Source organism: Erpetoichthys calabaricus, chromosome 4 (assembly GCF_900747795.2).
Source record: "Erpetoichthys calabaricus chromosome 4, fErpCal1.3, whole genome shotgun sequence".
Lineage (NCBI taxonomy): Eukaryota > Metazoa > Chordata > Cladistia > Polypteriformes > Polypteridae > Erpetoichthys > Erpetoichthys calabaricus.
In genome coordinates this window covers 326,776,018-326,801,406 of record NC_041397.2, presented here as the reverse complement: position 1 = coordinate 326,801,406, position 25,389 = coordinate 326,776,018, and the positions used below count along the sequence as shown (strand labels likewise).

Genomic DNA, 25,389 nt, shown 5'->3' with positions numbered 1-25,389 from the left:
GTGTGATGTGAATGAGATGGTGAATAGATGAGAGTGTCCAGGATCAGTGATAGGGCATGTTTGTTAAGAGGTACGCACGTGTGTGTGTGGGGGGTCCTTGTTACAGTTGGGTCTGGTCAAAGAGCTTTGGCTCTGTGAGAATTCAGACACAGGAGGGCTTATCGATTTGATGACAACTGATATTAAGTGAGGGGATGTAATCAGGCTGACCAGAGACAGTTCAAAATCAGGTGAAGAGACCCTGGAAGCCCCCTTAACACAAGTCAGAGTGGAGTCCTTTCACAAAATCATCCCACCAATATTCAGAATGTTTGGCAGACAAGTGATGTGGTGCTATGCCAGTGCTGAGAGGGGGACATGAGGTCAGATCACAGAACTGATGCATTTCTAGGCAGGAACAACGTTCATTTGGATTGATTTTATAATAGTGGGGAGGATTAGAAAAACAAACACCAGACGTACAGAGAAAATATTATGGGAAAGGACTTGAAGGTGACAGCACTACCCTGAGTTCTGTTTAGCCTGGAGTGGAGGAGGACCATCTGGAGGACCACTGACATCACTTTCAGTAGGAGCAGCACTCAGTCCACACCTGACACTTCCACTCCGCTACTTAAAGACTCCGACTACCCAGACACCTTGTCATTTATGGCCTCACCTTCACAAGGACCTGCGCCCAAAAGACTGAAGTCTTGGTGTTGAGTATTTGGCAAGTCAAGTCAAGTCAAATTGTATTTATAGAGCACATTGAAAAACAGCAGAAGTTGACCAAAGTGTTGTACAGCTTAACTATAAATACACCAAAAATAAATACTGTCATACAAGTTTAGAAAGCCAAGTCAAAAAGATCCGCTTTCAGGTGGGATTTAAAAATGAGCAAAGTTAATGCTAACCTCATATACAAAGGTCGACTAATCCAAAGCTGAGGGGCAGTTACTGCAAACGCAAGGCCCCCTCTAAGCTTAAGTCTAAAACTGAGCACAACCAATAAGTTCTGGTCAGAGGACCTCCGTGATCATGAAGGAGAGTAAGGATGTTAGGGGTCAGGAAGATAAAAGGGGGCTAAGCCATTCAGAATGTAAAACCAAACAGTAAAATTTTAAACTCAACATTGTAGTGAACAGGAAGCCAGTGCAGAGACGCTAAGACTGGTGTGATGGGATTCTGTTTTCATGTGCCTGTTAGACACCTGGCAGCAGTACTCTGGATGAGCTGAAGATGAACAAACTGACGACTGATTAACTCCAATGAATAACGAGTTGAAATATGCAAGGCAGGAAGAGACAAACACATGAACCGGTGCTTCAAAATCAAGCTAATCTACGAAAGCCTCAGCTAATACCCTGAGCTGATAGAAACAGGCTTTAACAATGGAGTTCATTTGTTTATCTAATTTGAGGATATTATTAATGACCTGAGCCAGTCCAAAACAGTTCCTTGTATATCCACAGACTGCTCGAGACGGACGATGAGGATTTCATGGTCAGCTGTATCAAATGCTGCAGTCAGAGTTAACAGCAACAAGACAGCAGGATCCACAGGGTCTCTTATTAAAAAGAGATCATTTAGAATTCTTAGAAGTACAGACTCCGTGCTGTGGTGTGTGTTAAAATCAGACCAAAATACTTAGAAAATGGCATTTTAATTTAAGAAAGTTTGTAGCTGTAGAAAGACAAACTTCTCCAGAATTTTATAATGAAGGGGCAACATGGAAATGGGTCTGAATTTTTACAGGTCTGTAAAGTTCAGATTTGCTTTTTTAATTAATGGCTGCATCACAGCATGTTTACAGAAGGCTAGGACTGAACCAGTCTGAAGACATCTGTTTATAATGTCCATAATGCCAGGCCTGACCACTTCAGAAACATCTTTAAGAATACGAGTGGAAACAATATTGTGGGATTAAGGTGACTGATTACTTCTATCAATAGAGGGAGAGATAGAGAATCAAAGTGATGACAAACAGCTGTACACAGAGGATGGACAGACAGGTCATCAACAGAGGGTGTAATGTGGGGTCTCATGTTAGCAATTTTATGAACAAAAACATGGAGAAAATCCTTGCAGAATTTTGGTTTCATGTCAGGCCATATAGGAATAGAAAAATAGTGTTTATAATATTAAATAAAACAAAATTAAACAGACTGACTAGACCACCGGGGTCCGCTAAGGTGTGGGGAATCACTCAGTCATGTGATCAGAAAAGCAAACATCACCAATATCACTGTTACAGATGAGTAAACTATACGATAAAACAAGGACTAATGTATTTCCAATGTCATGTGCTGGGCCTCTCACAGACTGAACAAGATTAAAAGTCTTCAACCAGGGGTTTACTCAGGCAGCACACATTCCAATCCGCAAGAATTAAAAATCTGTCATAATTTGTGTAATTACTGACAGAAATTCAGAGAACTCACATATGAAACCCTTGTTAAATTTTGGAGGCTGATACACCTCTGCACACAACACAGTAACTGTCAGTTTTCAGTTGGTGACAGTAATAACGGCTTTTAAATATTGTCACTAATCCCCAAACCCTCACCTCCCCCCCCACCCCCACGAATAGCAGACAGTGGGCAACTAACAAAAATCTAACAGTCGGGGGGGAGGGATACTAATTCAGTAAAAACAGTTAACTCATAGACAGGTAGCCATGTTTCAGTCACAAATAAAAAATCAAATCCTTGTGAGGTGAAGAAATTTTTTTAAATAAATGTTTTGTTTAGCTAGAGATCCAGCACTTATTGAGCTATCTTCATTTGAATCAATTCACCGGACTGTTTGGGTGCACAACCAGGATGACGAAGGTTCAGAGGATCCTCTACATCCCTGTGGAGATGTGGTGATCGCCAACAGAGGAGCTGATCTTGGTGGCTTGAAACAACAGGCCAGATCCATTTATACAAATGTTACAGGGAGCGCCATGAGATGAAAACATACACTGAACCTTAGTGAAGATCAAAATGGCAGGTAAGATTTAAGCATCTACAAGTATACCCCCACATTTTCCTTGTCTTCTGTAATGCTTCTTTCAGGACAACAGGCAGGGCTTACGGCACAGGTATGCTGGTACATCTAGCAGAAAAGATGGAGGGTGGGTACTTTGACTTGCACTATCATAATTAAATGGTTCATCAATCGTCAATCTTAATGTTTAAAAGAGATTGACAATCATAGACCATCAAAGAAAAGACATTGTGAATTAAAAAATGATGTAAACAGGGCGATGAAAAACAAAAAGGACCAAAATGAACGCAGACTGAGACAGTGCCATCTTAGGTTTAGCCAAGACATCTATACAATGCATACTTTTGATAAATCGTCTAAAGTCCTATACTAATCTGGACAATACATGGCGGTTCCACAACCCTTCGTCATGTGTTGTTTTGATTCATTTATATCCAGTTAATCACGTAAGAAGCAACAGAAACTAATTTCAGGTCATGTTTGGTGTCTGCCATAGCATTACTGAAAATTAATATAATATCATCTGCACAGAAAGAAGTGACATGTGGAGAGACTTAGATAGAAATGGAAAAATCTCATTATATTGATGTCCAGCTACAGACAAAGGCTCAAGGGAGAGTGCTAACAAGAGTGGGGAGAGTGGACATCTTTGACAAGATCCTCTCAGTTTAACACATGAATATGATGTGTGACCACTGAGGAAGGAGGACTAACTCATGTAAATAAAATATCTTTAAAAATCCTCCACAGAAAAACTCATTTGAGTCATCAAAACATTTCTTAGCAACCAAAAACAAAAGTGTGTCAGGATATCTGAAGTGAGTTGCTGCCTTTATGGTGTGGAAGACTTGCTGTAATAATCTAAGAACATATAACATTTAATGTAATTTAATTAAAGTACAATAAGTAAAAAAAACAGTCACAGTCAAAAAATAACAAGAGATAAAAAAATGAAAGGACAAATCGAAAGAATACTAAAGTGACAGGTTTGGGTCATAAATGAGTAATCAATTACAATGCAACAACGCCAAGCAAAATTCAAAATCAAGTAAAGAAAGTAGAAAGGTCCTAACACTAAAGTGTTCATGTACCACTAAACAAAAATAAAAGATTTTAAATAAATTTGACTGAAAACTCAGACGCTGAACTGAGCATATGTCAGTGTGTTTTATATACACAGTGCAACGATGAAGAAAACGCCAGCCGTGTTTATTAAGAAGACGACACAAAACAGCAGCACCCACTGCTATCTCAGAATAAATAAAAAACAACACAGAAAAAGTGAGACAAACTGCTAGAGAATTATAACAATTATATTATCACAATGTCAGATAAAGAAGATTGTGATATAGAGATCGAACTTACATAAACACAGAGCAGGACTGGCAGATATTTCTTATATGAAGGATTAAATGTATTTCTTCAGGAAGGAAGTGAATTGAGCTTTAACAGGCGAGATTTAGAAATTCTATTCTTTGTCACACACTTGAGGACACATGTCTTCCAAATCTACTACCTTAGCTTCAAGGGAAGAAGTGTTATCCAGTGTGGTGCAATTTAAAGCAGAGATTAAAGGATCAAATAGCTTGTGATGAGTCCCTTGATAGCCTCACACACAACAGAAAGATCAGCGGAGGAACTGACAGAAATCCCTCAGCAGCACATCCTCTGATTCTTCTCACCTGATAGTCCCAATTCTTACAGCTTTGAATGATTTCTCCTCGGCATCACCTGGAGAGTCAGATATCTGAAAAGTAAAAACAAACGTACAATGAAGCTTCAGTGATTGGAAAAAATAGACTTCAGACAACCGGCTGTTTAAAAGTAAAGAGAAGAAATTTACCAACAAATATTTCTGTACAAAAGGTCAGAACTCACAAAAGCCATCGCCATCAAGCACAGGCACAGCAGAACCAGCAAGGCGGCGAGTCTCATTATCATGGTGGTGGTGCTGACGGCGAGACGTCTGTTCAGGACAGCAGCGACACCTCCTTATATTAGTGATCAGGTGGGGTGGGCCAGTTTAACATGGTGGTCATGACGTCTTCTGGGGTGGAAAGCAAATTCAAATCAGATATCATTTGTCATCAAAGAACAACAGGAAGAAACTGCAATCAAATCACAAGTCCTAAAGGTCAAGTGTCCAGCTTTCCACAGGCTATGTGGTCAGAAAAAAATGACAAATTCTTACATCAGATGATTAATAATTTAGCAGAGGAAACATTCTGTTCATAAGTCACTGTGTTAAACCTAAAGACCATCAGTTGTAATGTAATGTAATTTCATGTAAATTATGTGAATTTCCCCCTGGGATTAATAAAGTATCTATCTATCTATCTATCTATCTATCTATCTATCTATCTATCTATCTATCTATCTATCTATCTATCTATCTATCTATCTATCTATCTATCTATCTATCTATCTATCTATCTATCTATCTATCTATCTATCTATCTATCTATCTATCTAATGTAAGCCTGAAAGGGTTTACCCAAACACAATGGAAGAGCAGAATAAAATGCCAATAGTATTCATATCCTAACATAGCTCCCCTTCTAGGGCACTGACTCTGAACAAGCCATCAGGTCTGAGAGGAAAGTGAGCCTGAAAAGTCAACAGCAGGTGAGGGGACCTGAGCCTCAGAAGAACAAACCCACAAATGACCTTCCAGACCAAAACTCTTCTGATGCACAAGGTCCTCCACCATTGAAGCCCACTGGTAGACTCAGTAATGCTTTGGATTTCATTTTCTGTCACTCAGTTCCTTTATTTTTTTCTGATGCTCTTCATTCAGTGCAGACGCAGAGCTCAGTGACAAGTTCACAAGTAAAATACGAATACTAACTTTACAAATGACTGATTACATAAAGAGCTCAAATAAAGACTCTGATCTGTTTAAACAAAGCCATTTGAGACTGATGACCATAACTGGAGTCCATCACTATCAGGCCATTAGTTAATTGTTGAACGACAGTTAAAGGGGTCATTCACTGCTAGGACCCTGATGGTGTCGCGACCCTCTTTCTTGATTTATGTAACATGTCACATCCCCCAAAGTCTTACACTACATGACCAACTCTGCACAGTGGGAGGAAAGGAACTGACTGGGACAGCAAGCAGTGACATTGATGAAGTTGAACTTAACAAGCAAAGTGAATCACAGCCACGGAATGGACACCATGACGAGCTCACTCCACTCAATATGTGTTACTGTTTTTCTTATTTATTTTCAGTTTTTTAAAAAAATATTCTTTTCTAAAAATAATAAAATGATTACAATTTCATAAAAAACATGAATTAAAAGTGAAATTCGTTTAATTTAGGCTTTAATCAATGACACAAAAACATATCTGTAAAAAATAATTAAAAAAGAGATTTGCCGTTTGGTGTTCAGCCTTCTTTTTTATTTCATTTGATTTTTGCTTAGAATGTTAATTTTTCTGCTCCACTTGTTTTATCAACTGGGGATCTGTTTGGTCATCAGGAGCAGATATTGGAGGAAAATAAGAAAATATACAAAGAATACAAGATGAAATAACCTCTGAGATGAAAGACAACTTTTAGGTTTAACTCTGTGACTCTTCAATAGAATGTTTCTTACTCATAATAATTACACACTCGTCTGATGTCAGAACTTGACATTTTCTTCTGAACGCAAAGCCTATAGAAAGCTGAACACCTGAACTTCACGGCTTATGATTTGGTTGATGCTTCTTCTGCATCATCGTCTCCCATTACAAACGAGATCTGATATTAATTGACTTTCCACCTCATTAGACGTCATGACCACCATATAAAACTGGGCCGCGCCCACCTGATCTGCAATATAAGGGCGGAGTGGTGGCTCTGAGGCTAGAGATCTGCACTGGCAATCGGAAGGTTGCCGGTTCGAATCCCGTCAATGCCATTAGGGACTCTGCTCTGTTGGGCCCTTAAGCAAGGCCCTTAACCTGCAATTGCTGAGCGCTTTGAGTAGTGAGAAAAGCGCTATATAAATGCAAAAAATTATTATTAAAATTATTAAATTATTAAAATTATTAAGGAGGTGCTGCTGCTGACCTGAACAGACGTCTGAGTGTCAGCACCACCGCCATGATGAGATTCACCGCCCTGCTGGTTCTGCTGTGCCTGTGCTCGATGGCGATGGCTTCTGTGAGTTCTGACTTATGACATTTATACACAAATACATCTACAAAACCTTTTTTTTGCAGGTTCCCTGATTTCTTCCTCGTACTTTTAAACAGCAGGTAATCTGAAGCCTCCTCAGATTCTGATTCTTATTTTTCAGATTTCTGACTTTCCAGTTGACCCGTTGGAGGAATTGCCTTCAACCATAAAAGCTGGAAGAGCTGCCTACAGGTGAGTAGAATCAGAGGATGTGCTGCTGAAGGATTTCTGTCAATTCTGTCTCTGGTCCATCTGTCATGTGAGAGACAATCAGGGGATTCATCACAAACAATGTAATCTCTTAAATCTCTACTGTAAATTAAAATAAACTAAAATATATTTTTCTCACTCGAAGCTAAGGTAGTAGCTTTAGAACAAGTGTGCCATCAAATGCCTGACAAAACACAGGAGTTCTAAATCTTGACAGTTAAAGCTGAATTCAGGTCTTTGCTGAAGAAACTCGTTTAGTTTCAGTCGCATGTAAATCACACAAAGAGTTTAGAGCTGCAAGTCCTGGACGTTACCTTGTGCTCAGTTTATGAGAGTCGGAATTGTATGTCACAGTCTTCTTTACTAGACATAATTATAATGAAATTCTCATCAATTCCTATGTAACCGGGGGGGGGGGGGGGGTGGGGGGGGGGGGGGGGGGGGGGGGGGGGGGGGGGGATTGGGAGCCACCAATCCCCAAACCCAAGACCCAGTAATGTCTATCCCAGTCACAGCTTTAAATAATGGATATTTTTACTCCAATAAGCACTAAACACAATGACACTCGGCCAACACCAAACAAACAGTAAACCTTCTCCTCTCCTTCCTCCTCCAGCTGAGTGTTGCCCACAGGGTTTCATGGGAAGTGCAGCCTTGTCAGGGTCAGAGTCGGGAGGCGGTGGGCTCCTTTTATACTGGACCCAGCACAGCTTCTCATTACCCAGCATGACTTGTGTGGAGTTCTTCTGAGTTGTTTAGGATTCTGGGTGGTCCTCCACTGACAGTGCGGCCTTACAGCACCCGGGGACCCCAAGAGGGATGCACTTCCAGAATCCACTTCCCATGAACCCCTGGCACCTTCCTCATTATCCCAAACTCATGTCGTTGTCCAGTGGGATGCCTGCCTGTCCTCTGTGTCACTCACACCTAGCAGGTTGTCTCACTTTTGATATCACGTAGTTGTTCATTTATTTCTTTATTTTCAATTTAGTATGTGTTGTGAGTAAACATCGTCATGTCAGGTACAGCAATACTGCCAATCGTGTAACGCACATTGCACAACATTTTCTTTGTCATTGTTCTGTGTATATAAAACACTGAAGTGCACTTGATTTACAGTCTGAGTTTTTAATCAAATTTATTTTAAATCTTTCATTTTTGCTCAGCAGTACAGGAAGCTAAAAGGCACTTCATTGTACAAAGTGGTGTTAGGACTTTTCTGCTGTGTTTTCTCGAATTTGTGTGTTTAGATTTTTTTATTACCAGTTTATGATCCAAGCCTGACTCTTTAGTGTTCTTTTTCTGTTTATTCCTTTATTTTTTAGATTGTGACTGTATTTACAGCAATGTTTACATTTAATTTCATTACAGAAATCATTTTAGAATAATACTTCTGTTATTTTCATCCAAATGTTTTTCATCACCTAGAGACATAAATTTCTTTTTATCAGATCTTGATCTACTTCAAATCACAAAGCGAGCAGATTCTTCACTTGATACCCCAATTCCTCCACAATAGTCACATTTAGCCCACCCTGACATGAATAAGAGCAAACGTCCTGAACGTGACAGAATTCTGTCTAAACATTGAGGAGCATTTGGAGAGCAGACATCCAGCTGTGAACTTCAGATGCTTCACTCGTCCACTGCCAGCTCTCACCACCATCTGGCCTGAACATGAGACCACTTTACTGCTGACACATGGCAGGGGTCTTACATCGTGATGATTGTTGTCCTGGCCCAACTGAGTCAGCAGGTAGACCTCTTCTCTTCTCTATAAGTCATTTCATTATTGTTAAAAATGAGGCTTGACGTGGCCAAGTAACAATGAGATTTAATGATGAAGTGAGCCTTGTGTGCCCACACAGTCATAAGAGGGGGCTCAGCACACTAGCCTGTGGAGTGCCAGTACTGGGGGTCAGCTTGGAGGATGTGACGCTGCCATTCATACATGCTGAGGTCTGTTGGTTAGGAAGTCCAAAACCCAACAGCAGTGGCAGAGTCCTGAATTGAGGAGTTTGGTCATCAGGTCTGCCCGTCCAGCAGAATTAAATGCTGAGCTGTGGTCAGTAAACACGACTCTGACAGAACAGCAGGGCTTTGGACTTCAATCCCAATACTGACATGTTGTGTCACTTCACCTGCCGGTGCTCCACGTGGAAATACAAAAGAAATGAAACAAATTGGATCTTAAATGTTGAAAGTCACCTTTGATAAATGAGTGAGCCAAACAATAAGTTTAGAGGAGACTTGTGTTCACACCGAGACAACACAAACGATTGTCAGCATTTGATAAGTGATGTGCGCTCGATGTCCTGATTTGTTCTGATGTGAGGACCCCCTGATCAGGCCCTCCTCGGGGTCTCCAAGGTGTTTTAGTGGCTTCTAACTGTGAACATTTCAGGAGCTACTTGAACCTTTAAAATGTCTTCCCCTTTGTTTTCTTTATCAGGAGCCCTGGTGGTCTCTTACAAGTAACGATTCTTGTCTCCAGTTGTCTTTTTTCACATCCTCGGTGTCCGTGTTTGTGTTAATATAAACTGTTTCTGTCTCAGACCCTTTGTGTGTCTCTTTGACTTTTTCCTTTTGTTAAATACGTGTATATACAGTATACAGTACAGTGGTCCGGAGCAGAGGGGGTCTCAGAGCAGGTCTTGAGCTTTGAAGGGATTTTTAAGTTTGGATTTAATGGCTGTTTTGGTGTTCAATTCAGTGTTATAAGGTTGGTGTTTTGTTATATGTGAATTTCTCATGTTGCCGTCTTTAACTTTAAAATAATAAAAAGCTAATCATGCAAAAAAAAATGAAAAAAAAATCTCATTTTTCCATTTTTGCCATCACCAAGCCTTTAACATACTTATTGAAAATTAGAGGACCGCTGAATAGCTGAAGTCCATAAAGTGTGTGTGTGTGGACAGCCGTGGTGTTGAGGGCACTGAAATAGACAGCCTGAGCCTCCATACTGTGATGGGCACAGCAAGACGCTAAGTGGGGTCTGATGGAAGGAGGCTTTAATGGCAGCCTGCCCTCTAAATGGTGTTGACGCGCAGAGGAGCCTTTAGCACGAGGTGGCAGGACTCTGTGATGGACAATTTTCATTTTGTTTAGATAAGGAGCAGGCTGTGAAATGTGGTGAATTATGTGGTGAGAATAAAAATGTGATTATTTACTGTGCCAGCGATCACACAACTAGAAATCATCTTCTCAAGGGACAGAGGAGACAGACAGGGATGGAAATGCACTCCTAATTTGTCATCTACATTGAATCTTTACAGGGGACACGTGAGAGTAGCAAGAGGATTTGGAGAAGGAGGATATGGAGGAGGATTTGGATCAGGAGGAGGATTTGGAAGAGGAGCAGCAGGAGTAGCATACAGAGGATGATCTTTCAGGACTTGGTAAACTGGTAAGCATATGTGGGTTAAGAGCAAATGTTTGTGTTAATGGATGGATGATTAGATATCCATCCATCCATCCATTGTCTCCCGCTTATCCGAGGTCGGGTCGCGGGGGCAGCAGCTTGAGCAGAGATACCCAGACTTCCCTCTCCCCGGCCACTTCTTCTAGCTCTTCCGGGAGAATCCCAAGGCATTCCCAGGCCAGTCGAGAGACATAGTCCCTCCAACATATCCTGGGTCTTCCCCGGGGCCTCCTCTCGGTTAGACGTGCCCGGAACACCTCACCAGGGAGGCGTCCAGGAGGTATCCTGATCAGATGCCCGAGCCACCTCATCTGACTCCTCTCGATGCGGAGGAGCAGCGGCTCTACTCTGAGCCCCTCCCGGATGACTGAGCTTCTCACCCTATTTTTAAGGGAAAGCCCAGACACCCTGCGGAGGAAACTCATTTCAGCCGCTTGTATTCGCGATCTCGTTCTTTCGGTCACTACCCATAGTTCATGACCATAGGTGAGGGTAGGAACATAGATCAAATGGTAAATTGAGAGCTTCGCCTTGTGGCTCAGCTCCTTTTTCACCACGACAGACCGATGCAGAGCCCGCATTACTGCGGATGCCTCACCGATCCGCCTGTTGATCTCACACTCCATTCTTCCCTCACTCGTGAACGAGACCCCAAGATACTTGAACTCCTCCACTTGAGGCAGGATCTCGCTACCAACCCTGAGAGGGCACTCCACCCTTTTCCGGCTGAGGACCATGGTCTCGGATTTGGAGGTGCTGATTCTCATCCCAGCCGCTTCACACTCGGCTGCGAACCGATACAGAGAGAGCTGAAGATCACGGCCTGATGAAGCAAACAGGACAACATCATCTGCAAAAAGCAGTGACCCAATCCTGAGCCCACCAAACCGGACCCCCTCAACGCCCTGGCTGCGCCTAGAAATTCTGTCCATAAAAGTTATGAACAGAATCGGTGACAAAGGGCAGCCCTGGTGGAGTCCAACTCTCACTGGAAACGGGTTCGACTTACTGCCGGCAATGCGGACCAAGCTCTGGCACCGATTGTACAGGGACCGAACAGCCCTTATCACGGGGCCGGTACCCCATACTCTCGGAGTACCCCCCACAGGATTCCCCGAGGGACACGGTCGAATGCCTTTTCCAAGTCCACAAAACACATGTAGACTGGTTGGGCAAACTCCCATGCACCCTCCAGGACCCTGCTAAGGGTATAGAGCTGGTCCACTGTTCTGCGACCAGGACGAAAACCACACTGTTCCTCCTGAATCCGAGGCTCGACTATCCGACGAACCCTCCTCTCTAGGACCCCCGAATAGACTTTTCCAGGGAGGCTGAGGGGTGTGATCCCTCCGATCCCCCTTCTTAAAGAGGGGGACCAACACCCCGGTCTGCCAATCCAGAGGCACTGTCCCTGATGTCCATGCGATGTTGCAGAGGCGTGTCAACCAAGACAGTCCTACAACATCCAGAGCCTTGAGGGAACTCCGGGCGTATCTCATCCACCCCCGGGGCCCTGCCACCAAGGAGTTTTTTGACCACCTCGGTGACCTCAGTCCCAGAGATGGGGGAGCCCACCTCTGAGTCCCCAGGCTCTGCTTCCTCATTGGAAGGCATGTTATTGGGATTGAGGAGGTCTTCGAAGTACTCCCCCCACCGACCCACAACGTCCCGAGTCGAGGTCAGCAGCGCACCATCCCCGCCATACACAATGTTGACACTGCACTGCTTCCCCTTCCTGAGACGCCGGATGGTGGACCAGAATCTCCTCGAAGCCTTCCGAAAGTCGTTCTCCATGGCCTCCCCAAACTCCTCCCACGCCCGAGTTTTTGCCTCAGCAACCACCAAAGCCGCATTCCGCTTGGCCTGCCAGTACCTATTAGCTGCCTCCAGGGTCCCACAGGACAAAAGGGTCCTGTAGGACTCCTTCTTCAGCTTGACGGCATCCTTCACCGCCGGTGTCCACCAACGGGTTCGGGGATTGCCGCCACGACAGGCATCGACCACCTTACGGCCACAGCTCCGGTCAGCTGCCTCAACAATAGAGGCACGGAACATGGCCCATTCGGACTCAATGTCCCCCACCTCCCTCGGGATGTGGTCGAAGTTCTGCCGGAGGTGGGAGTTGAAGCTACTTCTGACAGGGGGCTCTGCCAGACGTTCCCAGCAGACCCTCACAACACGTTTGGGCCTACCACGCCTGACCGGCATCCTCCCCCACCATCGAAGCCAACTCACCACCAGGTGGTGATCAGTTGACAGCTCCGCCCCTCTCTTCACCCGAGTGTCCAAGACATGTGGCCGCAAGTCCGATGACACGACCACAAAGTCGATCATCGAACTGAGGCCTAGGGTGTCCTGGTGCCAAGTGCACATATGAACACCCCTATGCTTGAACATGGTGTTCGTTATGGACAATCCGTGACGAGCACAGAAGTCCAATAACAAAACACCGCTCGGGTTCAGATCGGGGGGGCCATTCCTCCCAATCATGCCCTTCCAGGTCTCACTGTCATTGCCCACGTGAGCATTGAAGTCTCCCAGCAGAACGAGGGAGTCCCCAGAAGGTATGCCCTCTAGCACCCCCTCCAGGGACTCCAAAAAGGGTGGGTACTCTGAACTGCTGTTCGGTGCATATGCACAAACAACAGTTAGGACCCGTCCCCCAACCCGAAGGCGAAGGGAGGCTACCCTCTCGTCCACCGGGGTAAATCCCAATGTACAGGCTCCAAGTCGGGGGGCAATAAATATACCCACACCCGCTCGGCGCCTCTCACCGGGGGCAACTCCAGAGTGGTAGAGAGTCCAGCCCCTCTCAAGGAGATTGGTTCCAGAGTCCAAGCTGTGCATCGAGGTGAGTCCGACTATATCTAGCCGGAACCTCTCAACTTCGCACACTAGCTCAGGCTCCTTCCCCTTCAGAGAGGTGACATTCCACGTCCCAAGAGCCAGCTTCTGTAGCCGAGGATCGGACCGCCAAGGTCCCCGCCTTCGGCCACCACCCAATTCACACTGCACCCGACCTTCTTGGCCCCTCCCATAGGTGGTGAGCCCATGGGAAGGGGGACCCACGTTGCCTCTTCGGGCTGTGCCCAGCCGAGCCCCATGGGTGTAGGCCCGGCCACCAGGCGCTCGCCATCGAGCCCCACCTCCAGGCCTGGCTCCAGAGTGGGGCCCCGGTGACCCACGTCCGGGCAAGGGAAAACGCTACGGACGATACGGACGCTTGTCTAAAAATGCTGAAAGATTATCTTCACGTTCCTCTCTTTTGTGCAGCTGCTTCCTGAAACGACATGCTGCACGGTGCTTCACATACTTAAAAGCTCGAAGGGCACGTATTGATTTGTGCTTGCTTGTTTTTCTCTGTCTCTCTCTCTCTTTCTGTGCTCTTGACGGAGGGGGTGTGAGCTGCCACCTTCAACAGCTTTGTGCCGCGGTGCTTCGCATACTTAAAAGCCAAACAGACCTATTGATTTGTTTGCTAGAGATTGTTTTCTCTATCTATGTGACATTCTGTGCTCCTGACACGCACTCCTTTGAAGAGGAAGATATGTTTGCATTCTTTTAATTGTGAGACAGAACTGTCATCTCTGTCTTGTCATGGAGCACAGTTTAAACTTTTGAAAAAGAGACAAATGTTTGTTTGCAGTGTTTGAATAACGTTCCTGTCTCTCTACAACCTCCTGTGTTTCTGCGCAAATCTGTGACACAAGCATGACAATCTAAAAATAACCATATAAACATATGGTTTCTATTTCGCGGATTTTCTTATTTCGCGGGTGGCTCTGGAACGCAACCCCCGCGATGGAGGAGAGATTACTGTATATACATACACACACACTCACCAGCCACTTTATTAGGTACACCTGTTCACTGTTTGTTAACACAAATACCTATCAGCCAATCACATGGCAGCATCTCAATGCATTTCAGCCTGTAGACATTGTCAAGACCACCTGCTGAAGCACAAACTGATCATCAGAATGGGGAAGAAAGGTGACTGAAGTGACCTTGAACATCTCCTATTTGTTGATGTCACACGAGGTGCTCTGTGTATTTCAGAAAATGCTGATCTACTGGGATTGTCACACACAGCCATCTCTAGGGTTTACAGAGAATGGTCCAAAAAGGGGAAAATATCCAATGGTCAGAGGAGAATGGCAAGACTGATTTGAGCTGATAGAAAGGCAACAGTAAATCACACTCGTTACAACTGAGGTAGGACCACACTGAGTGCCATTCCTGTCAGCTAAGAACATTCAACTGATGTTACAATTCACACGAGTTCACCAAAATTGGATAATAGAAGACCATAAAAATGGTCTGAAGAGTCTTGATTTCTGCTATGACATTTGGATGGTAGGATCAGAATTTGGCATCAACAACATGAAAGCAGGGCTCCATCCTGCCTTGTATCAACGGTTCAGGCTGCTGCTGGTGGTGTGATGGTGTGGAGGATATTTTCTTGGTACACTTTGGGCCCCTTAGTACCAATTAAGCATCGTTTAAATGCCACAGCTTACCTGAGTTTTGTTGCTTAGCATGTCCATCCTTTTATTACCACAGTGTCCCCATCTTCTGATGTCTCCTTCCAGCAGGATAACGCATCATGTCACAAAGCTCAGATCATCTCAAACTGGTTTATTGAACATGACGATGAGTTCACTGGTAGAGTGTCCATTTTAGGACATCCTCCTCCCTCTGAGAAAACTCCATCCTTCCTACTACCTTCGACAAAATATTCCTCCTCCCTGCGAGGAATCCCCCGTCCCTCCTCCCTCCTCCCACCACCGTCCACTCTCACTTCTCCGATGTCCGTTTTCCATCATCCACCCTCCTATCTCCGTCATCCGCCTTCAGCTCTCCGTCAACCCCCACACCCTCCCCGCCCCCCCCATCAAAGCATTTTCGTTAATGAAGTGACGTAATACTTCAGCTCCACCTTCTTCACAAGTTTATTCACCGAATTATTTGTCAATTATATTTCACAGTAAGAATTTACAGCACGACTCAAACACGTGAACGAAGGTAAATGACGTTAATTGCTGAGTGTCTTTTAATACTGTGTAAGTATACATATTAACACGTGTGCATTAAAACGTGTGCATTTACAGGGCGATTTCTCAGGCTTAAAAGCTCACCTTTTATTAAAAAGATAAACGCAAACTTTTTCATTCTGAAGGGCACAGACCACGTCAGATTTCAGCCATTAAACGCATGAAAATTTCAGTACTTCAGATAAATAAGCGCAACATATTCTCAGTTGTATTGTATGCTTGGGGCCAATCTGGAAGAAGGTAGTGCAGCGCCTTGATTTAAACGATTCCATGTCTTGGTGGGTTTGCGTAGCTTATTGTCAATATCTTTACACCTGTTTTTAAGACTTATTGACTGAAAGGGGCTTTCATGAAAAAAGTTAGGGCTTTGCTACAGGATACACCCTCCACAAGTTAAGCAAGTAAAAATAAAAGTGTATATTTCTGTTTTATTTAAACCTTTTAAGTTTGTATGCATAGCCCCATTTGGCCATTTTAGTTTTTATTCTTTCTTCAGTAATATTTAATCTCCCTAAAGAAAAACAACATATGCATTTTACTTTTTTGTATCTCTTTAGTAATATTTTAGGATAAAAGGATAACCACTATTTAGACCTTTTATGTTACTTTATGAAGTTATTTTACACAATGTTGAAAAATTAATAAGAAAGCTACATATTTTGGCAGATGCTACTTTAATTTTCAATGAAATGAAAAAAGCCCTCCAAGAGAAAACCTCAGTGAAGAAGAAATCTAAAAAGGAGAACCCCTCGTTTATAAAGGTTTGCTGCAGATGACTTAACTGAAAATAAATGAATAGTTCCTATGTGTATAATACATATTTATCTATTTGACTTATGCCTTTATTCCACCAACTTACAACATCTGAGGTACAATTTGTTACATTACTTTTGTTTTTTGCAGCACAGGCAGGTGAAGTGACTTCCTCAGGGTCACACAGTGGTGTCAGTACCAGGATTTGAACTGACAAGCTCCGGGTTTGCTGAAATATTACTGAAGAAAGAAAAAAAAATAAAACGGCCAAATGGGGCTATGCATACAAACTTCCATCCGTCCATTATCCAACCCGCTATATCCTAAATACAGGAGCCAATGCCAGCCAACCGCATGGCGCACACACCAACACACCAGGGACAATTTAGAATCACCAATGCACCTAACCTGCATGTCTTTGGACTGATGGAGGAAACCGGAGTGCCTGGAGGAAACCCAGACAGACACGGGGAGAACATGCAAACTCCACGCACCCGGGTCTCCTAACTGGCACCTTTCACTGCGCCACCGTGCCGCCCCAAATACAAACTTAAAAGGTTTAAATAAAATAGAAATATATACCTTTATTTTTACCTCCTTAACTTGTGGAGGGTGTATCCTGTAGCAAAGCCCTAACTTTTTTCATGAAATCCACATTCAGTCAATAAGTCTTAAAAACAGGTGTAAAGATATTGACAACAAGCTACGCAAACCCACCAAGACATGGAATCATTTAAATCAAGGCGCTGCGCTACCTTCTTCCAGATCGGCCCTAAGGCGTTCGTATTTTTCCAAAGCAGTTCTGGTCTCCATCGGCATCTGTAGCTGAGTCGAAAAACACCATCCCATACTATTAATTAACAATTAACACATTTCTATATGTATTGTAAGCATACAATACAACTGATAATATGTTGCGCTTATTTATCTGGTGTACTGAAATTTTCACACGTTTAACGGCTGAAACCCAACGTGGTGTGTGCCCTTCAGAATGAAAAAAGTTTGCGTTTACCTTTTTAATAAAAGGTGAGCTTTCAAGCCTGAGAAATCACCCTGTAAATGCACACGTTTAATTGCACATGTGTTAATATGTATACTTACACAGTATTAAAAGACACTCAACAATTAACGTCATTTACCTTCGTTCCCGCATTTGAGTCGTGCTGTAAATTCTTACTGTGAAATATAATTGACAAATAATTCGGTGAATGAACTTGTGAAGAAGGTGGAGCTGAAGAATTACGTTACTTCATTAACGAAAATGTCATGGTGGGCGGCGGGGAGGGTGTAGGGGTTGACGGAGAGCTGAAGGCAGATGACGGAGATAGGAGGGTGGATGATGGAAAACGGACATCGGAGAAGTGAGAGCGGATGGTGGTGGGAGGAGGGAGGAGGGGTGACGGGGGATTCCTCGCAGGGAGGAGGAATATTTTGGCGAAGGTAGTAGGAAGAATGGAGTTTTCTCGGAGGGAGGAGGATGTCCTAAAATGGACACTGTACACTGGACTCAAATGGCCTGCAAAGTCATCAGAACTCAATCCAGTAGAGCACCTTTGTATATGTAAGAATGTGAGATTTGCATCTTGGATGTGGAGGTGACAAATTCATAGTAAATGTGTGATGCTATCGTGTCAATATTGACCAGAATCCTTGAGGACTGTTTCCAGCACCTTGTTAAATCTACGCCATGAAGAATTACAGCAGATCTGAAGGCATAAACGAGTGAACCCGGTACTAGCAAGATGTACCTAATAAAGTGGCCAGTGAATGTGTATGTGTATATATAACAAGATATATAATACATATATAAAACACATATATATATAAACACATATAAAAACCTCTGTATTTGATAACAGAGAGCTGCTGCTGTCAATAACAGGGTTCATGGTGCCAGTAACTTGTGTTGAGAATATTTGAGAATCCCACAGGTGTGACGTGAGGTGACGTGGAGATGGAGTTTCATTATTGAAGACTTGCCTGTACTTTCATTGTAATATCAATACAAGTCCTGTTTATATTTAGTCTGACATAAGATGAGTCCTTGTTCAGGACAGTAATGTTACCCCCCCCCCCCCCCCCCTGTATTTGACACCTCCACCAGCTGTTTGATCAGACGCTGCTCAAGGCCTTCACTCTCCTCACTTTCTATTAATTCATGAGGTCACAGAGCATCAAAAACGTCATCTATGAAAGTTCAAGGTCTCTGATTTCTTGTACTCATTTGACCAGATGTTTCCTTCTCTTGTAGGCCAAAAGGACCAAACCTGACCAATCATTGCCAAGAAAGAAGAAGTCAAAGAATGTCTATTAGTTTAAAATAAAACCAAACACATTGCAGCAAACTAGCTGGCTCCTTGTCCACTTGTTTGATTGTCCATCTTTAATTGTCTACTTGATTTCTATTGTCTTTGGTGACCTTCACAAGAGCAGACTTGGTGCTATGAAAAGCTCTGAACCTGACTGGAGTGACTCCATTAGATTATCATTACCAAGGAAAGACAGCAGCTGTGAAAAAACAAACTTTGAGAATTTCGAGAGCAATCACAATTTAGAGATAAGACAGAAAGAAACTCGGGTCAAGTCCATGTTTTTAAGCCCAGGCTGACCACTGCAGGTCTGAAGGATGGAGGGACAGTAGCAACGGCAGGTCAACAATAACCTCAAAAGTCTCTCTGAAGAGACGAGCTGGAATGACATCAAGAGGGGAGGATGTGGGCTTCATAGTGGGAACAGTTTAGGCAAGAAAGGGAAGACAAACAGAGTCAGACAGTAAAGACAAGTCGGGGACAACAAAGAAACTGAGGCAGGTGGTGTGAGAGAAGATCTCATCTCATCAGTTTTATCATTAGAAATTCTAAAACTCCTCACATGTATGAGTGCCTACAGTACAGCTAAGTGTGTCGGAGTACGGAGTGTAACTTATTGTGCTGAACAGAACTCTAGACATCTGATCATTGTTAGAAATATCACACAAGGGTTTTGTCTCGGCTAATTTAACAGCCTTGTGGAATTCAGACAGACGGGTTTTCAGAATCTCCTAAGATGTCTGTCATTTATCTTTTTCCATCTACGCTCTGTTTTCCTGCACTTCATTCTAAGAGTCTGCATGGAGTCGTTAAACCAGGGATGGCCTTTAGATATGGAGTGTCTGATTTTCACAAGAGCAACAGAATCAAGTGTGGATCTGCATGTAGAATTACGATTGTGTGGCACAGAACTAACAACAGAAGAATTTACAGAAATATCAGAACAAATATATTTAGTGTAGGAGTTTATAACATGAAGGCTGCTTCTTGAGACCCCAGGAATGACAATCTGAGAAGGTGCCACAGCACTGAGTATGACTGGCATTTTCTCATCATCACTGACAAAGAAACCAAATGATAAAATAAGATCAAGCATATGACCTGAACGTGAGTAGGACCATTAACAGACTGAACAAGATTAAGAGAATCGAGCAATTGAATAAACCTGGTAATGAACAGTTTTAAAGTACAAGAAACATGAATGTTCAAATCACCTACGATTAGTATTTTATCAGATATAAACTTGACCAGTGACAAAGAAAACAGAAAATCTACTAATAAAATCTTTACATCATTTAGGAGGTCCGTATACAAAGCGACAAGCACTGCACCTCTTAATTCAGCTTTTAACAATTGTCTCTCAAAAGTTAATTATGTTTTAGTGGGAAGTGTGTAATATTTATGAACATTTTTAAAAACAATGGACATCCCTTCCCCCACTACTTTGATGTGTTAACAAAGCATACAGTCAACTGGTGAAAGTTCTAACAGGGATCTTGACTCACTAAAGTCCAGCCAGGTCTCTGTTAAAAATAAAAAGTCCAATCCAGGAGGCACAATAACATCATTTTAATTAAAAGTCTTGTCTTGTCACGCATGTGTTTGTGAGACTATCAAATATCACAGGCCACTCTCAAAAATTACTTCAATTCTACTACCAGCCACAAAAAGGGATTGGCGTAGTCGGCAAGATTCAAATGCTGTTGATGTGGCGTACAAGTGGACCTCATTCAGTGCAAATCACTAGCAACGAGCAAATTGAGTTCTGTGAAAACAGCAACAACTGAGCAGACAACTGAGATGTCAGTAAAGATGAGCAAATCATTTAAAGTCAGTGGGAGATAAACAAGGATGGCACAGTGAAGGATAAAAATCAGTCAGCGGGATACAAAATGGTCACAAAACAAACAGCAAGTCATGGGGATTGTGTGCAGTGTAACAGAATGTCACTTATTAATTATAAAGATGTCACAAATGTGGTAATTAGGTAACTCTGTCAGCCATTAATCAGTCAGACGTTTGGAGGAGGTAAACAGAAGCAGATCAGTGAGGATGAGTGGACCTGACTGTGCTAAATGTTACTGTGGAGAGAATGGCGAATATGTGTTGTAATAGCAAACTGGAGGAGCTCACCCAGGTGTCCATCACAGAGATCATAAACACCAGTTATGGTAGTGATAGGTGGGCAATGATCACATTTTAGCCCAAAGTAAAAACTACACACCATCCATGGGCATGAATGCCAAGGCTGAGGTGGTAGACGAGGATGAGGAGTCATGCAGGGCACTTCTAAACTAACCCTCAGAAAGAGAGAACAGCAGGGGATTTAATTAATAGCAGCATTGGCACTCAGGTTAGAGTGCATCAGATCCTGGCCAAAGTGCACATGCAGCAAGTGCCAAAACTACAGGAAATGACTTTCAAACACAAAATCCAGATTAATGATGACAGTATTTTGAAAAGGACACCACAAAGAGAGCTGGCAGATTGAAATGTCTTGGAATGACAATCACTGCTGTCCTAATGTGGACTCTGCACATCCTGACCATAATCAAGATGGCTCATTAACTCCTTTACTTCCTCATATTTCTCTGGAAAGGCCGATTTCTCCATTTATGACCAACAACTTGTACAGGTGCCCAGTGGAGTCCATCCTCCGTAGCTGCTTATCATCCTGGTGCGGCACCTGCTCAGTCCAGAGCCAGTGGGCACTACAGAGGATGGTGAAGTGGGTACAAAATATTGACGATGTGGACAAAAAGAATGCAGACTGACAGCAAGCAGGTGATATTTTCTCAGTTCTCTTTATTTCACACTCGGAGTCACAGGAAATAGAGATTCAGAGAGCACAGTCTATTGCCGCAGGGCTCGTCTGAACCATGATCAACAGTTAGGGGGAGTTTTTTATACCTCTTCATCTCATGACTAATGAGACAGGAAAACATACTTATCATCTAAGTAAAGTTAAGCAATATGTCTGAGCTAAGCATTATTTATGTCCCCAAGGCTGACCACAGGACAGACGCCTTGTACTTGCACCCTGCAGTCTTGTGACCTTTTTACCCTGAGTCATCCACTTTGAGGAAGCTAACAAAAAAGTCAGCTTAAATCATATCCATGTAGAAACCATTTTCCTGAGCCCTTGGGTAACATATTTTTGTTAGTTCATAAACCAAGCTTTCCTTACTGGCAGAGTTACAAGCATTGCTTATGAAACTTAGTTACCAAACACACAGGGTACGTGGTGCTGAGGAGAACATTCTTCCTCTACACCCCCCCCCCCCCCCCCTTTTTGAACAAACAAAAATATGGGTTAAATAGAAGCAGAACAGGGAAGAGTAGGAGAAGGGGAGGGAGTGGAAGTAGAGGAGGAAGAGAATTGGAGCATTCGTTCTTCGTGTAACATATAAGTCTTGGCCATGAAGGCAGTGAAATATTTGGACACAATATATCGTATCAGGGGAAAAATGCAGCAGGCAACAAGTAAGAGGACCAAAAAGGCAATGACAAGAGAAATAAAAACTGACTTAAGCCATTGGCCCCAGGATCCAAAAGTAGCCATAAACCACTGATCCCATGGATTAGAAATGCCAGAATTGGTAGCTAATTAATTAGAAAGAGCAGTTAAACCTGCCAGAGCACGGGTGATTGATCCATCGGGAGCCATATTATTAGGGATGTAAGTGCAACAGGCGTCACCAAACATGGCACATACACCACCCTTTTCGGCAAGAAGCATGTCTAATGCTAATCGATTTTGCCAAGTCATGAGGGAGGTTCTATCAAGCTGTTCATGTATACCTTCAACAGCTTCTTTACTAAAATTTAGGAAGCGCTGTTGGTTGTAATATAGGTAGTTAATCCAATCTACATTCTTATTTATTGTAACTAGGGGAAAGATAGACTCAAATCCAGCAGCAACTTGATCTCTGGCTTTAAATTTACCAGGGACTCCGCGAGTGACACCAATGGAATCAATATAAACGCCAGGGCCGTGAAGAGAGAATGTGGAGGGGTCAGCAGAGTGGGGTCGACGACATCGGCCAGAGCTGGACGACACGCGAGGAGAATTCAAAGGGAGGAGGTGGAATGGCATAACAAGTTGGGTTAATGTGCATGTGCCAGTCCAAACAGGGGGAAGAATATCAAGTAATTTTGATCTACGATACATCCACCAAATATCAGCATGCGGAGTGGTTTGTGTTAACAGGAAAAGTGATAATGTAGAATTAAATGAAGTAGAGTTAACCTGAAACGTCTGGGAACAGAAGGAAGAAGGGATATTACCAACGTTAGTACCTCAGAGGGGGGAACTATAATTACTAGAGAAGCAGGTATAATTGCCTTCATGAGACTGGAACATTGGGGGAGTCATATGACGAGTGGGAGGGAAGAGAAGAGAAAGTGTAATGCAGTTACACTTTCAGTGTGGAGGGAGAGGTGAAAAGAGCAAGAAGACAAGGAAGACCAGCGGGGTCAGAAATATTAGAAAGAGGAAAAGGGACGGTAGCCAAATGCGGCCTGGCCATAGCACAGGCGTAGCAATCAGAATAATTTACTTGTTTAGCTGAGTATAATACCAACTGCAACCAACGGTTCTGATCGCCATACCCAGTTTCAATTGAAAAGGTGGATGAAAGAGTAGAAATATTTATTATTATTACAAGAATCTGTTGCAAATCAGGAGAAAGGGTAGGAGAAAGCTGGGAAGTATTAGTAGTATGGGAATTATTAGTAACCTTAATTTGAAAAAGTCCCCGGGGATCGTAACCAGTTGCGTACGCAGCTAAGACATAAGTTCCTGAATCATGCAAAGAAGGATTCTTCAGAGTAATGATTAATGGGTTACAATGAATCTCGGCACACTCCTGAGGGGCGTGTCCTTTTATAATTGAGAATCGATTTTTTAGGCCATACTGTTTAGCCTGCCAGGGTTCATAACCCCAGTTGTGTGGTCCTGTATTTGCAAACACGTCGCTCCAGAATCCACATTCAGAATCAGATGAGGAAAAACTTGAATCAGAGTCATACCAAGGGTAGCTCACACAGACATATTTGTCAGGCCATTCCCATTGTTCCTGTCTGCCACTACAGGGGGCAATTGCAGAAAAGTCAACCTGGAATGAGGCAATCTCCTCCACCTGGAAAGTCAGTGTCACCCGTGAAGTGGATAATGGAAGGAAAAGCAGTGAGAGTGTAATCAGTATGAGTATGAATGTTAAGGATGCCATCTTTTGCAGTGTGAAGCGTGAATCCAGGCGGGCAATCCTTCAACTTTCACGGCGTGTGGTGCGGACAGAAGAACTTGGAACGGTCCTCTCCACCTAGGCTGATACCAGTGTTTCGTCAGAGTGTCTCGAACCAGGATCCAGGTGCCCAAGGGAATCTGCGAGTCTTTAGATGGAGGGCTTGTCCTCCGAGCCTGATTAACCTGCTCGTGGATTTCTTTCAGAGAAGCTCGGAGACCTGTAAGACTAGAGAGAAGATCATTGTCCACAGTATGCAGGTTCACATTTCTTATAACCATGCCAACAGGCATGGGTCGTCCGGTCAGAATTTCAAATGGCGACAGTCCTAATTGCCGGTGTGTTCTTCCCCTCAATCCCATTAAGGCCAGAGGCAGAGCATCCAGCCAGGATAAATTTGTCTGCTCGCAAATTTTTGCTAATTTAGATTTTAGGGTGCCATTGCACCGTTCCACAATACCTCCACTCTGGGGGTGGTATTTGCAATAATGATGCACATTTATCTGGAGCCAGATGGTTAATTCATTTATAACGGAGTTCACAAAATGAGTGCATTATCAGTTTTTTAATTTCTGAGGTATGCCTCACCTAGGAATAATTTCTTTAATCAAAGCTTTGGCTACAGTTTTAGCATCAGCGTGTTTAGAAGGGAAAGCTTCTACCCATCGGGAGAACTCATCAACAATTATCAGACAATAACGGTAACCTTTAGGCGAAGTTAGTTCAATGAAATCCATTTGGAGGTGTTCAAACGGACCCATTGGATTAGGTGTAACGGCGGGACTTACCTGGGTGCCCTTTCCTACATTAAACTTTTGACATAATGCACAGCGCCTGCAGAACTGCTCTGCATATGTAGAGAAGCCTACAGCTTCCCAATGTTTTTCAACATCTTGAACCAAGGCATCTTTTCCAGCATGGTCTAGGCCATGGGCGATTTTTGCCATACCTGGGAAAGAAGCCTTTGGGAGGAAAGGTTTGTTAGTTTGCCTATGGGTCTAGACTCCATCAGAGAGGGACCCTTCTTTGGACCATTTTCTCTTTTCTCTGTCCGTGGCTGCACTCTGTAAAGAAATAATTTGATTATCAGGGTCCTGGTCATTTCTCTGTTGGAATAAAGAGATTGGTGTGTTATTATACGCAGCCTGCTTAGCAAAGTGATCAGCTAATTCGTTTCCTTTGCTGACAGGATCCTGTTTTCCTGTGTGAGCTTGACATTTAACGATCGCTAACTTTGATGGTTTAGTTATGGCCTC

The 25,389-nt window shown here is 43.3% G+C and overlaps 1 protein-coding gene and 1 long non-coding RNA gene across 2 annotated transcripts in view; one reads left to right on the top strand and one right to left on the bottom strand.

The window, feature by feature from the left end:
- Nucleotides 1-25,389, bottom strand: part of LOC114643553 (protein NLRC5-like) — a 5,922,889-nt gene that overhangs the window by 3,576,917 nt on the left and 2,320,583 nt on the right. The gene's annotated exons all lie outside the window — the stretch shown is intronic.
- LOC114643561 (uncharacterized) lies at nt 10,688-18,923 on the top strand. Its single transcript, XR_003714819.2, has 2 exons — nt 10,688-10,756; nt 18,830-18,923. It is a non-coding gene; the product is annotated as an uncharacterized LOC114643561 (long non-coding RNA).